The sequence below is a fragment of the Lepidochelys kempii genome, chromosome 7 (assembly GCF_965140265.1).
Source record: "Lepidochelys kempii isolate rLepKem1 chromosome 7, rLepKem1.hap2, whole genome shotgun sequence".
NCBI lineage: Eukaryota > Metazoa > Chordata > Testudines > Cheloniidae > Lepidochelys > Lepidochelys kempii.
This window is the reverse complement of record NC_133262.1, coordinates 3,620,129-3,633,075: the sequence shown is the minus strand read 5'-3', so window position 1 is coordinate 3,633,075 and position 12,947 is coordinate 3,620,129. Positions and strand designations below refer to the sequence as shown.

Below are 12,947 nucleotides of genomic sequence, written 5' to 3'. Positions count from 1 at the left end.
TTTATGGGTGTGTTCTCTGAAAAGGGGTCAGGAATGGAAGGATGGAATAAACCTTTAGTGCACCATGTTGGACCCCTTATCTCCATTATTCCCTACCTCTGCCAAGTGAAGGGCCCCTAGCAGAGCACCAGCTGGTGAGAATCATAGAAGATTTAGGGTTGGATGAGACCTCAGGAGGTCATCTAGTCCAACCCTCTGCTCAAAGCAGGACCAACACCTACTAAATCATCCCAGCCAGGGCTTTGTTGAGCCGGGCCTTAAAAAGCTCTAAGGATGGAGATTTCACCACCTCCCTAGGTAACCCATTCCAGGGCTTCACCACCCTCCTTGTGAAATAGTTTTTCCTAATATCCAACCTAGACCTCCCCCACTGCAACTTGTGATCATTGTTCCTTGTTCTGTCATCTGCCACCACTGAGAACAGCCACACTCTCTCCTCTTTGGACCCCCCCTTCAGGTAGTTGAAGGCTGCTATCAAATCCCCACTCACTCTTCTCTTCTGCAGACTAAATAAGCCCAGTTCCCTCAGCGTCTCCTCATAAGTCATGTACCCCAGCTCCCTAATCATTTTCATTGTCCTCCACTGGTCTCTCCAATTTGTCCACATCCTTTCTGTAGTGGGGGGCCCAAAACTGGAAGCAATACTCCAGATGTGGCCTCACAAGTACCAAATAGAGGGGAATAATCACTTCCCTCGAACTGCTGGTAATACTCCTACTAATGCAGTCTAATATGCCATTGGCCTTGGCAACAAGGGCACACTGTTGACTCATATCCAGCTTCTCATCCACTGTAATCCCCAGGTCCTTTTCTGCAGAACTGCCGCTTAGCCAGTCAGTCCCTAGTCTGTAGCGGTGCATGGGATTCTTCTGTCCTAAGTGCAGGACTCTGCACTTGTCCTTGTTGAACCTCATTATATTTCTTTTGGCGCAATCCTCCAATTTGTCTAGGTCACTCTGGACCCTATCCCTACCCTCCAGCATATCTACCGCTCCCCCATCTTAGTGTCATCAGCAAACTTGCTGAGGGTTCTGTTTAGATGTCAGGAGCCACCTGCCAATGGAAAAGGTGATAGCATCAAGGCATTCTCTGCTCTGCAAAAGAAATAAACATCTGAGAAAAAATGTCCTTGTTGGATAACTTTGTTTTATTCAGGGAATTTTAAAATATATTAAAGAAAAATCCTACAAAAAAACATACACAATAAACTTACTGTATGATTGTGATTTCCCCCCACCCCCCAATTCCTTGCTTTTATACTGGTGCTTTTCCATAGGCAGTGGGTATGAGTCATTCTTCACATGGCTGTTAGGTTGTTGCTTCTCCATAGTCATGATCCTACACTGAGACCCGTGTAGGCTGCTGTAACAGGACTGTCGCACCTACACAGATCACAGTGCAGGATCTGGGCCATAGATGTTAATGGGCACACTTTTGATTTATATGAGCATAAATGAGGAGACAAACAGGCCCCATGAGTTGCCGGCAATGATTTTTCTTATGGCTCCTCAGAACCAAAAATAAATGTCAAAGCAGACCTAAGATGCCATTTGGTTACAATGCGATATTAGTATATTCGATGCTACTGTTTAGCAACATTGTGAACAAAGGTCAATTTTTAAACGTTTTTAGTCAGAATATCTCCTCCCTGTTTCCTCAGATCTGATATTCCTGTCATGTGGGATTCCTTTTCTACATCTGCTTACTCATAGCTAGCAGTTTATTTTTAGACAGAACTGATTATGAATACAAAATATTAATAAACCAACAACATTAACCAGAAACATATAGTTTCCAAGACAAGCAATTTCTAAAAAAATCACATTATGTACACTTAATACCTCACTGACCTTTTCTGCGGTTTCTTAAGTCTTTTAAAAATTCATTTAATTTCAAAGCCAGAGTATTAGCCCATTTATATGTAAATTGCCTTTAATTCATGCATTGATTTAAAAGACTAATCCAAAAGATCCTTTACCACAGATGACCTTTTTGACTCTGTACTTCTGAGAAAACTGTAAAGTGGTTTTTTGTGACCTCACATCCACCTGTAGCATAACATATGCCTACTTCAGTCTGTATAAATCAGTCATAATAGTACAGTTTTCTACCAACATTGAATTATTAACATTGTAACTGTCTTGGCTTGTGCTCTAGCTAAGGCAGCTCCCATTTAAATTGGTGGATATTTTATGTTGCACTTTCCCCCCCTTTCTTTTAGACCTTAAACAAACAAAACTAATTAGGGGTTTTCCAGGTGATTACAATTTATTATTCAATTGACACATAATCTAATTTTTAACAGATACAGTCTCCCAAGAGTGTAGGTTTCAAAAAGAAAAAAACAAAAAACCTATATATTATCACCAGGAATCTTGTAGCACCAAAAGACCTATTAAAGCAAATTGCAATAACTTTTTATCATAAAAGGAGACATCTTCCCTTTACAAAGAGCAAGGGATTACAGAAGTAAGGTGTATTACATGCTATGGGTTTATGCTGCCTTCCACTTTCCTCTTTCCCAACCAGAAATTGCTCCTGAGCTATACCTGCTGAAGTGTAGATCTCACTTCAGAGAATGAAGAATGACCTGGCCTGATGGACGTTTATTATTTTCTGACTCTGAGAGGTTATTAATGGGAGGTGGAATGATAATTACGTTGAATTACTACAGCCAAAAGTTGCTAATGTGTAATAGCTAAAAACAACAATGACTAACTTTGCTTTTTTTTTTACTTCCAACTATATTTTATTTTTGAAATCAAACTGAACGTGTACAAAAGAATCCCCCAGTAAGGACCTGGACTTAGTTGGCTATATACACAGCCATCTGTTAGATGAGAAATAGATAGATTTTTCTCAAAATATATTTTAGCAGTGATGCAAATATGTTTTGCACAAAGCACTATTAATTTAGATTAAATGGGAAACAAAATCAGCACTTAAGTATCCTCATTAAACATCCACCAAGGCAATGAAGTACATCGTGCAGTGTGTTTTTGGCTGATTATACAATGAATAGAATTTGTGTGCAATATACTACTTATGAAATGCTGTAAAACAATTTACACCAGGAGATATAATAAAGGAATAATGCTTTGCAGAGTCAGATTCAGTAACACAAGGAAAATGAAAAAAAGATTAAATACAATAACAGGAGAAAATGTGTACAAATGTAGGATACCATATATAGGGTATAATCCAAAGCCCACAATAAGCAGATACTAATTTATCTAGTGATTTATCAAAATATATTAATAAAATTAGGAAAAAAAAGCCCAATTTGCTCACCAGAGGCTAATGGAAAAACTTTCTTTGGTGAATGCTTAAAGTTGGCCCCAAAAAGAGTACATGTTTCTGGTCGTGCTTCTGCATTGCTCTTATTCAGAGTGGTAGTGAAATTATTATTTTAGATCAAAGGTATAAGAAACATTCTGTAAATAATTTTAAGCAATTTATTAGCACATGGGTAAACTAAATATTCTCTAAAATGAAAAAGTAGAGGGCGCCCTAAAATATACCAATCAAACAGAACAGGAAATGGTAAAGAGTGATTGGCAAAAAAGCTAAAGATGCAAATGGACTATAGTCAAATCCCTCCAATTTTGCTAATAAAATTTAGAAATTCCAAAGAGCAATGTGAAACTTTCAGGGTAATACAGACGTTTACAAAATTTGGAGAATCTCAAACATTACTATTGTCCAGGACTATGGAAATAAAATGAAATAAAGCTCCAAATGTTAATGGAAATGAGAGAACATTATTAAAACAAATTCTAACTACGATAAGAAACTTCTTGAGTTCACACTGAATCTTCAAAGCATTTAAGTCTGCTCTCTAGACCCCTAATTGATGCTTTTAATTTATTTTTTGATGGTGAAGATTTTCCAGCATAAATGAATGAAACATCATTACTGGGTAAATAGATGTCTTAACATAACTTGCGCAGGCCAACTTTTCTTTTGGGATTCTGGTTAAGGAGATAGGTAACATTGTTTAATCTTTTAGCTAACTCCATGTATAGGGACTAAACAGGTTTATTAAGGATGGAGAATTAGCAGATATTGGAGGAGCATTGAAAATAGTGTATTTGGAAAGAATAAAATTCTGCTCTTGTTAGACTTGGAAAAGGTGTTTGATAGGGTTGAATGGGAGTGCAGGAGATGAGAAATTTGGGGGGAGGGAAAGGGAGATGGGCTACTTAGATGAATTGAGGCTTTGTAGAAGAGCTAGACTTGATGGCTTTATCTATGAAAAAAATTCATCTGCATAAGGGAACCAGACAAGGCTGTACATTATCTCTATATTATTTGCTATGATGATAGTCATTTGCCCAAAAAATTAGAGATAATTAGTTAATTAAATGAGTAGATGTGGGAAAAGACAGCCAAAAATCAGTTCTGTATGCTTACAATAATGTTGTTTGTATTTGAGCCAAGAACTCATTGCAGGAGACTGACAGTTCTGGATATTCATCTGGGTTTGAAGCTACTGATGAAAGGTTCAGGATGCTGGTATTTAAATATTACGAAGCCGGAAAGGTAGCATCTACATAGGAAACATAAATTCAAATAGAAACATAAAAGGATTCTCTTTTTCACATAGTGCATGGTGTTTCAGAGCGGGGAGATCCTTGTCATTGTGACATTAATTCACTAGATTAGGAAAGGAGGAAGATAAAAACAAGACAAATGCTTTAAGATCAGATCCTCAGCTTTTGTAAATCAGTGTAGCTCAGTTGATTACAGTGAAGCTATCCCAATCAGTATCCACTTTGGGTCAGGCCTTCAGGTATTTCTCTTGTAATATATATTCAGAGAAACAGAGATCATTAATACTGATTTAAATGTGTACAGTCTTTTCTGAATAGTAAGGAAGGATTCTTGGGTCCAATGTGCTTTGAGGTCGCTTATAAATGGGGAATAAAAAGATACATGGAAAGATAGGTTTGTAATCTTACTTTCTTGAAAAAAAAGAAGGAAGAAGAGAAAAATTAGAGTATATTAGTGCTAGCTGTTTAACTACTACCATTGTCTGGTTGTATTCAGATTTTACCTCATAGCTATTCACATTTTGTACTCTGTTGTAAAAAAATTTTTTTTATCGAAAATCGTTAAAAAATAAAACTAATATGGGGTGATGGGGGATGGGGAATGAGTGCATCAAATAGATCTAAAAACAGATGTTCCACTGCCATAACCAAAAGAGAGCCAAAGGGGCAGGTCCAGAACTGGTGTAAATTGTCAAAGCTCCATTGAAGCTGATGTGCCCTGGATCAGGACCCTGTTAACTAACCTCACATACTGTGGTGTGGGTGAATGCAAAAAACATGGATATCAATAGATGGACAAATAGTTAAAGGAAAAGTTATTTGAAGGTATGTGTGTGCATACATGCATGTTTATATAGTGTTTGTTTAATTGTGTGCACAAACTGTTCAATTCATGCATTTATTTTGAATTTATTTTCCAATCAGAAAGCGTCTGTACTTTTTCTTCTGTACTTATTTCATGATATATATTATTACCGGTTGTGGCGGTTCAATACAAGACAGGACATGGCTTTTAGGCAAGCAAGCAGGCTGGTCTGCTGATGGGATCGCCCCTGTCAGCTTTTCCACCTCTATTATTTCTCTCCCCCTCTGCGCATCACATACCCCAACCGACCGCAAAAGGCATCAACAAAGGAAATAATATGACTTTGATTAATATTCCTATTTACTAGCCTCTATCTACTACAATCTTTATTCTCAGGCCTTGAGCTTCGGCCGAGGAAGCTTCCCACGACTGATGTCCTTATTTTGACTTCCCAGATGGTCCATGTTTTCATGGTCCATGTCCTTGGACAGAACAGAGCAATGTGTGCATTGCTCCTACACAACAGTCAGGGTGTGCCCTGACTGTTTCCAGGTGCATGAACGCTACATGAACCCTTCATCCCCCCTTTTGTTATTATTTATGCTCGGCCATCTCATGGTAGCCATCAATTTGCTTTTGTAAGTGATTCAACTCCCGGACAGACAAGGACATAACTCGGGGAGCCTACCAGGGCGGATCTCTGCAAAACCTTAGCAAGGAGGGAATACATTGTATACAGCAGCAGCAAAATATAAGCCCAACAATTACAAACACAGCATAACCGAAAAGTTGTCGCAGCCATCCTAGAGAGGGCAGCCATCCTGTAAGCCAATTCCAAAAGCCCTCAAACCCCAGATCTTGGCGTATGTGTGCTGTAAGATTGGCCAATTCGGCCAGTCTAGTTTCTATGGAGCGACTATTATCAGTTAAATTAAAGCAACACATGTGCTGAAACGTGGAGCAGCCTAGATGGGTTTCAGGAGCAGAAAATCAATGGCTGCTCTGTTATCCAAAATTGCATCCCTTAATTCGTGTTGCTCTGTGTTAAGTTGGGCAATTGCTTGGGATGTTGTATTAATTGCCTTTACTGCAAAGCATGCCAGGTTGTTTAAAGTTCTGGCTGTATAAATGGCAAGCGCGGGGACCCCAACAATAGAGGCCGCTAAAGCAGTATACTCAGCACGACTAAAAAGCTCAACATCTGCAATACAATCATCTGAAAGGGGTACACTTCTTTTACTACGTTTTTGACCAGCAAAAGGCAATATAAGTGTCATTCTACTAAGACAGCAAAGGGTGCCATCACTTAAATTTGCAGGAATATAATTAAAGGTGCGTGAACCGCAGGTAAAAAACCATCCTGATGGTAGGATGATATGGCCATAATTGTATGAAACATTTACGGCGTGGGAACAATTTAAAAAGGGTTGAGAAACTTGCTGACAGCCCAAGGGCACCCTTGTACTAGTGCAGTTAACCACACGTGCACAGGTGACATTGTTGGCCCCGGCCGGGTACGGTGTGTGGAGGGATATGGCCGTGTGAGACAAAGTATAATTGGCCGGGCCCCAATTAGCCATACCAGAGTATTGGGAAGAGAGATTCGCATAAGCAGCGAGCATCGTCTCATTCCCTATTTCTTCAGGGTGATGACATACTGGAATAAGGCATGTACCCAACAATTCTCCAGCTGCTACAGAATTAGATAAACAAAAGTGGGTAACATTTGCTATTGAAGCCAATCTTTCCCATAGGTTATATGTCATTCGGGCTCGTAACGGAGAAAGCGCTCCCGAGCCAACCCCTACAGGAAATAGCAGGCACAAAAGGCATATAATCAATACCAAATTAGCAGTAATTTGGGCTAGAATTGCCACAAACAAAGTCTCAGGAGTCTCTGGCTGTTGGTTTGCTGCCAGCCGTCGTTGAGCCGTGGCGACCAATGCTTTTACTGCTCCCCATGTCACGGGCTGGCTTGGGACACTACGCCTCTTCCGTTTCCGTCCCTTCGTTGTCGACCCAGGAGGCACCGCGCCCTCCTCCAGGGTCAGCTGAAACTCCGGTATGGGGTTCGATAGTCCCTGGTGCCACGCCATGCTGCTTCAGTGCCGGTCGCACACACCGGGCCGGAACCCACAACGGTCCTGCAGGGAGAGACACAGCAGCATATCCCCGACCCCAAGTGATTAGAGGTACTGGGCCCAGCCATTGAGGATCAGGCAGCTGACGGTAATAGACACGTGGTCTTTCCAGCACCTCGGATTTATGAAAATGCCGATCCGCGGGGGTCTGCTGATCTGCTTTTAGCGTTAAGTTATTTAAAGTGAACAAAAGGATATGCAATTGTTGCTGAATGTCTCCCAAGGTTCGGAGACGCAGCTCCCCTTGTTTTAATTGTTTGTCAAGCAAGGTTTTTTAGTGTGCGATTTGCACGTTCAACAATGGCTTGGCCCGTGGAGTTATAAGGGATCCCGTGTGTGAGACGGACGTCCCATTGGACACAAAAGGCGGAAAGGGCTGTGGAGCAGTAGGCTGGGGTATTATCTGTTTTTATTTGGCTCAGGTGGCCCATAACAGCAAAACAGGCTAGCAGATGGTGAATAACTTTAGGAGTGGCTTCCCCACGCTGTGGGGTTGCCCAGAGAAATCCCGAATAGGTATCAATGGAAACATGTAAAAACGAATAGGGGCGGAATTGTGGCATGTGAGTGACATCCATTTGCCACAGCTGATTCGCTGCGGTACCTCTGGGGTTAACGGCATAAGAAAAGGTAGGGGCAGCAGCGGCACAGTGGGGGCAGGAATGAACAATAGAACGTGCATGATCAGCAGGAATGTGAAACTGGCGGGCTAAAACAGAAGCAGACTGATGAAAAAAGGCATGGCTTTCAATGGGGTCAGAAAAAAGAGAATTTACCTCACCATGTAACGCGCGATCGGCGCGCGCATTGCCTTCAGTGAGTAGCCCAGGCAGAGGGGTATGACTGCGAATATGAGCAACAAAGTATGGAAAATTACGAGTGGTGATAAGATACTGTAAAGACAAAAACAGGCGAAGGAGGTCTGCATCGACCTGAGGGGTAATGAGGGCTAGGGGTAAATGATCAATTACTTGATAAACATAATGGGTGTCCACAATCAAATTAAAGGGACAATCAACAAAAAGTTGAAAGGCCAAAACAACAGCAGCCAATTCTGAGCGCTGCACAGAACGCTGAGGCAGCGTAAAGCGAGAATGCCAACGAGGGGGGTCACCTAATTGATAGGTGACAACACCGCGACGTGGAGAGCCATCAGTAAAAAGAGTGACGGCGGAAACAATGGGTTGAGAGCGACTAAGACGATGGACAACCAGGGGCACCTGTTGGGTAATTACCAATCGGGGATCTTTAGGGGGATTATAAGAGATCTCTCCCATATAATCACAAAGAGCAACCTGCCAGGCCAAGGAGGTGTGGCACAAAGAGTCAAATTCAGTATGGGACAAGGGGAGCACAATGGCAACTAAATCAGTGCCAGTAAGTTGCATTGCTCGGTGGCGGGCTCTACGAACAAGATCAGATAGGGCATCTAAATACGGGTAAATATTTCGAGGGGGGGTGGATGAAAGGTACAGCCACTCTACAATAGAGACGGCTGTGTCTGTACGGGGTACAAACAGAGCCGCAGTTGGCGTATGAGGGGTGGCAGGAAGAACCAGCCGTAAGAGGCGGACCTCAGGGAGTCTGTCCACAAACTGCTGACTCAATGCTGCATTGATTTGTCGAATGCAGGCAGTATGCTTTTTAGTGATGGCAATAACCGCACCCGGTGCCCGGGCTCCACGCAGGAGCTCGAACAATGGCTGCAGCATTGAAGTGGGGAGACGAAAGTAGGGCCGAATCCAATTTAAATGACCCAAAACTTGTTGTAATTTAACAAGGGTTAGGGGTTGAGGTAGAATTAATTCCGGACGAACCGGAGCAGCATAGGTTTGTAAAACCTTATGTCCGAGGTAGTGGTAGGGGTAAGAGCGTTGGATTTTTTCTGGTGCCACTAATAGGCCATTTTGGCCGAGAATCTCGGACAGAGATTCAAGTTGTTCTGCCGTAACCTGGGGACCACTAAGCAAAATGTCATCCATATAATGGTAGACCTTTAGTGTGGGGTACCGGGCACGAAAAGGGGTAAGGGCCCGATCCACAAAGAGCTGACACAAGGTCGGACTATTTTGCATTCCGTGGGGCAAGACTTTCCATTGATACCTATGAGAGGGTTGCTGATTATTATATTGTGGCACCGTAAACGCAAATTTTTCTCGGTCTTGTGGGCAAAGGGGAATAGTGAAAAAACAATCCTTTAAATCTAACACACAAAGCTGATCGGTTTGAGGAATTAAATTCGGGTTCGGTAAGCCAAATTGTAAGGGGCCCATAGGTTGGATGCGTTTATTTATTTCCCTTAGATCATGTAACAGCCGCCATGCACCCGATTTTTTCTTAATAACGAACACCGGGGTGTTCCAGGGACTAGTGGAGCGTTCCAAGCGCTGCACATGCAAATGCTGCTGCACAAGCGACTGAAGTGCTTTTAGTTTCTCTAGAGGGAGGGGCCACTGGTCAATCCACACAGGCTCTGAGGATTGCCACACCAAGGGTAATGCTGAAGGCATGGTGGGTGCGGGAGGGTTTTGGGCCATTAGATATTAATATCAAGGGTGGTGTCCAGCTTTGTAAGCAAGTCACGGCCCCAAATATTGAGGTGGACAGGGAGCACAAAAGGATGGATTGTAGCAAGGGCACGCCCTCCCGGTTTAGAGACCGTGACCCAAGACAGACTTTGGCGCCCGGGTTTAGTACCCCCAATCCCCCACAACTCTTTAGAAGGAACTGTTGGCCAACTGACCGGCCACTCCAGATCACGAATCACCGTAACGTCCGCTCCAGTGTCCACCAGCCCTGTAAAGGGAACATCATTTAAGAGAAGTGTTAACTGAGGTTTCGAGGGGCGGACCAACATTGTTAGAGCAACAAGTGGAGAGGACGTGTTGTGAGATGGCGACTGAGCCAGCGTCGATCCAAAGCCGCCTCCGCCCCGGTCTCGATCCTCCGCAGCTGGCACCTGATAGGGGACTAAAATCAATTGTGCAATTGACCGTCCACGCGGGAGCGACTGTGGAAGATGAGTCCACACCTGAACCTTAATAATGCCTGTGTAGTCAGCATCAATGACCCCTGGAATGACAAAAAAGCCCTGTTTCCCAGCATGTGAGCGAGGGAGAACGAGACCTACAAAGCCGGCAGGGAGAGGTCCCGTCACCTGTGTAGGTATAGCACAGACCTCCCCTGGCAGCCGAAAGTCAGTGTCCTCCTGCATGATCAAATCAAGCCCTGCACTTCCAGCAGTCGCCGCCCTCATAGGGTCTATGGATTTTAAGGCAGAGGAGCGGTTGTCTGAGTGGGAAACACCCCCGTTTGGCCCTGGGTTCGGGGGGGACCCGTCGCGCGGTTTCCCGACCGCTACGACACTGATTAGCCCAGGGATAACCTTTCCCACACTTGGGGCACTTGGAGGGTCGGGCTGGTGCCTTAGATGAGTGGCACTCCCGCTGAAAATGACCCTCCTTACCACAGCGGTAACAACGCTTCCCCTCCTTCCCGGTTTTTCTCAGGGCGGCAGCCAGAACTCCAGCCTTATGGGCTTGTGTGCCGATGTTCTGGCACGCCCGCAGCATGTCTGAGAGCTCTAAAATACCAGAGGCTTGCGCTGCCTGGAGAGCACGGCGGCAATCCTCATTTGCATTTTCAACTGCCAATTTTAACAGGAGCTCATGAGCTGCCTCAGTGTTATCCACCTGTCGGAGGATAGCCCCATGCAATCTGTTGGTAAAATCCAAAAAGGACTCTGAGGCACCCTGACGGATACTGACAAAGCTTTTGGTAGGCTTGCCTGAATCCGGGACCTTCTTGAAAGCATGCTGGGCACAGGTGGAAATAATGGGGAAGACGGCCTGAGGGAGTTGAGACTGCATCTCAATAGTAGCAAACGGGCCCTCCCCTGCCAAATGCTCATAAATGATACCGTGCTCTCTATGTACCTGAGCTTGGCGTTCTGCCATCTGCCGATACTCACTAATCCAAATAACATACTGACTGGGTGATAACATCATGCGCAGCAGCGTTTTCCAATCCTCAGGGATTAGGGAGTACCCAGTACCTATCCCCTCAATGAGACCACGCACAAAGGTGCTAGTCAGGCCAAACTCACGAATTGCTTTCTTTACCTCTCTAACCACCAAGTATGGCAAAGTAGTCCAGGTGCCCACGGGGTTGCCCTGGTCATCATTCTGCCAGGTCACCGGGCAAACTGAGACCAGATCAGCCAGCTCCTCCGCTGTAAGATCTGAGCGAGTCTTCGCTGCATGGACCATTCGTTGCACCAGCGAAAGCCCCTGAGCAGACGCGGATGACCCTCCGGGGGGCCCCACAGGGGGAGGGTGATCACACACCGGCTCCGGTGGGGAAGGCCAGGGGGGCGGTGGTAATAGAGGCCCTGGGGGCGAAGCAGGGGGAGGGATGGTTGCAGGAGCAGACGGGGGTGGCGAGATCACCAGCCTCGCGAGGGAGGGTCTGTCCGAGGTGACAGGCTGTATCGCGTTGCGGCAGAGGTGCCAGGCATGTAAAGCCTGCACGGGCGCCCGAGGCTCCTCGTGCAATGTCTGGCCCAACCGCTCCCAGTCCGCTAAGTTAAGGGTTCCAGCTTTAGGGTACCACGGGCACTGGGCACTCACCTCCTGTAGCAGGAGAGTGAGCTCTCTAGTGGGACAGTCATGCTGAGCCTTACGCAACAAATACTGTAGCTCACAGTGGTGTTGCACTTGCAAAGCAGAGAGGGAACTTCCCATACTTACCACAATGAAAAATACTCACCGGGATCCGCGAAGCGGATGAGTGACGTGTCTGAAACCCTTGCCGGGCGAGGTGAGTGCTGAGGGCCCCACGTTGGGCGCCAGTTGTGGCGGTTCAATACAAGACAGGACACGGCTTTTAGGCAAGCAAGCAGGCTGGTCTGCTGATGGGATCGTCCCTGTCAGCTCTTCCACCTCTTTTATTTCTCTCCCCCCCTGCGCATCACATACCCCAACCGACCGCAAAAGGCATCAACAAAGGAAATAATATGACTTTGATTAATATTCCTATTTACTAGCCTCTATCTACTACAATCTTTATTCTCAGGCCTTGAGCTTCGGCCGAGGAAGCTTCCCACGGCTGATGTCCTTATTTTGAATTCCCAGATGGTCCATGTTTTCATGGTCCATGTCCTTGGACAGAATAGAGCAATGTGTGCATTGCTCCTACACAACAGTCAGGGTGTGCCCTGACTGTTTCCAGGTGCATGAACGCTACATGAACCCTTCAACCGGTAACTTAGTCGAAACCAAATATTCTCATTCTTTAAAAAAGGAAACTTATACCATCATAGATGATAATAAATCATGAATTTCTTTTCATTTACTAAATGTCTGTCTTTAATATAGTACTATGAAGTAGTACCATAGTGTTTAGTATGGTACATATTCCTAGAAAATGGAACATCTGCTCTATTTTAGA

General features: G+C 44.5%; 1 protein-coding gene across 20 annotated transcripts in view; it reads left to right on the top strand.

Annotated features, from left to right (window-relative positions):
- Window positions 1-12,947, top strand: part of FHIT (fragile histidine triad diadenosine triphosphatase) — a 1,095,777-nt gene that overhangs the window by 319,439 nt on the left and 763,391 nt on the right. The gene's annotated exons all lie outside the window — the stretch shown is intronic.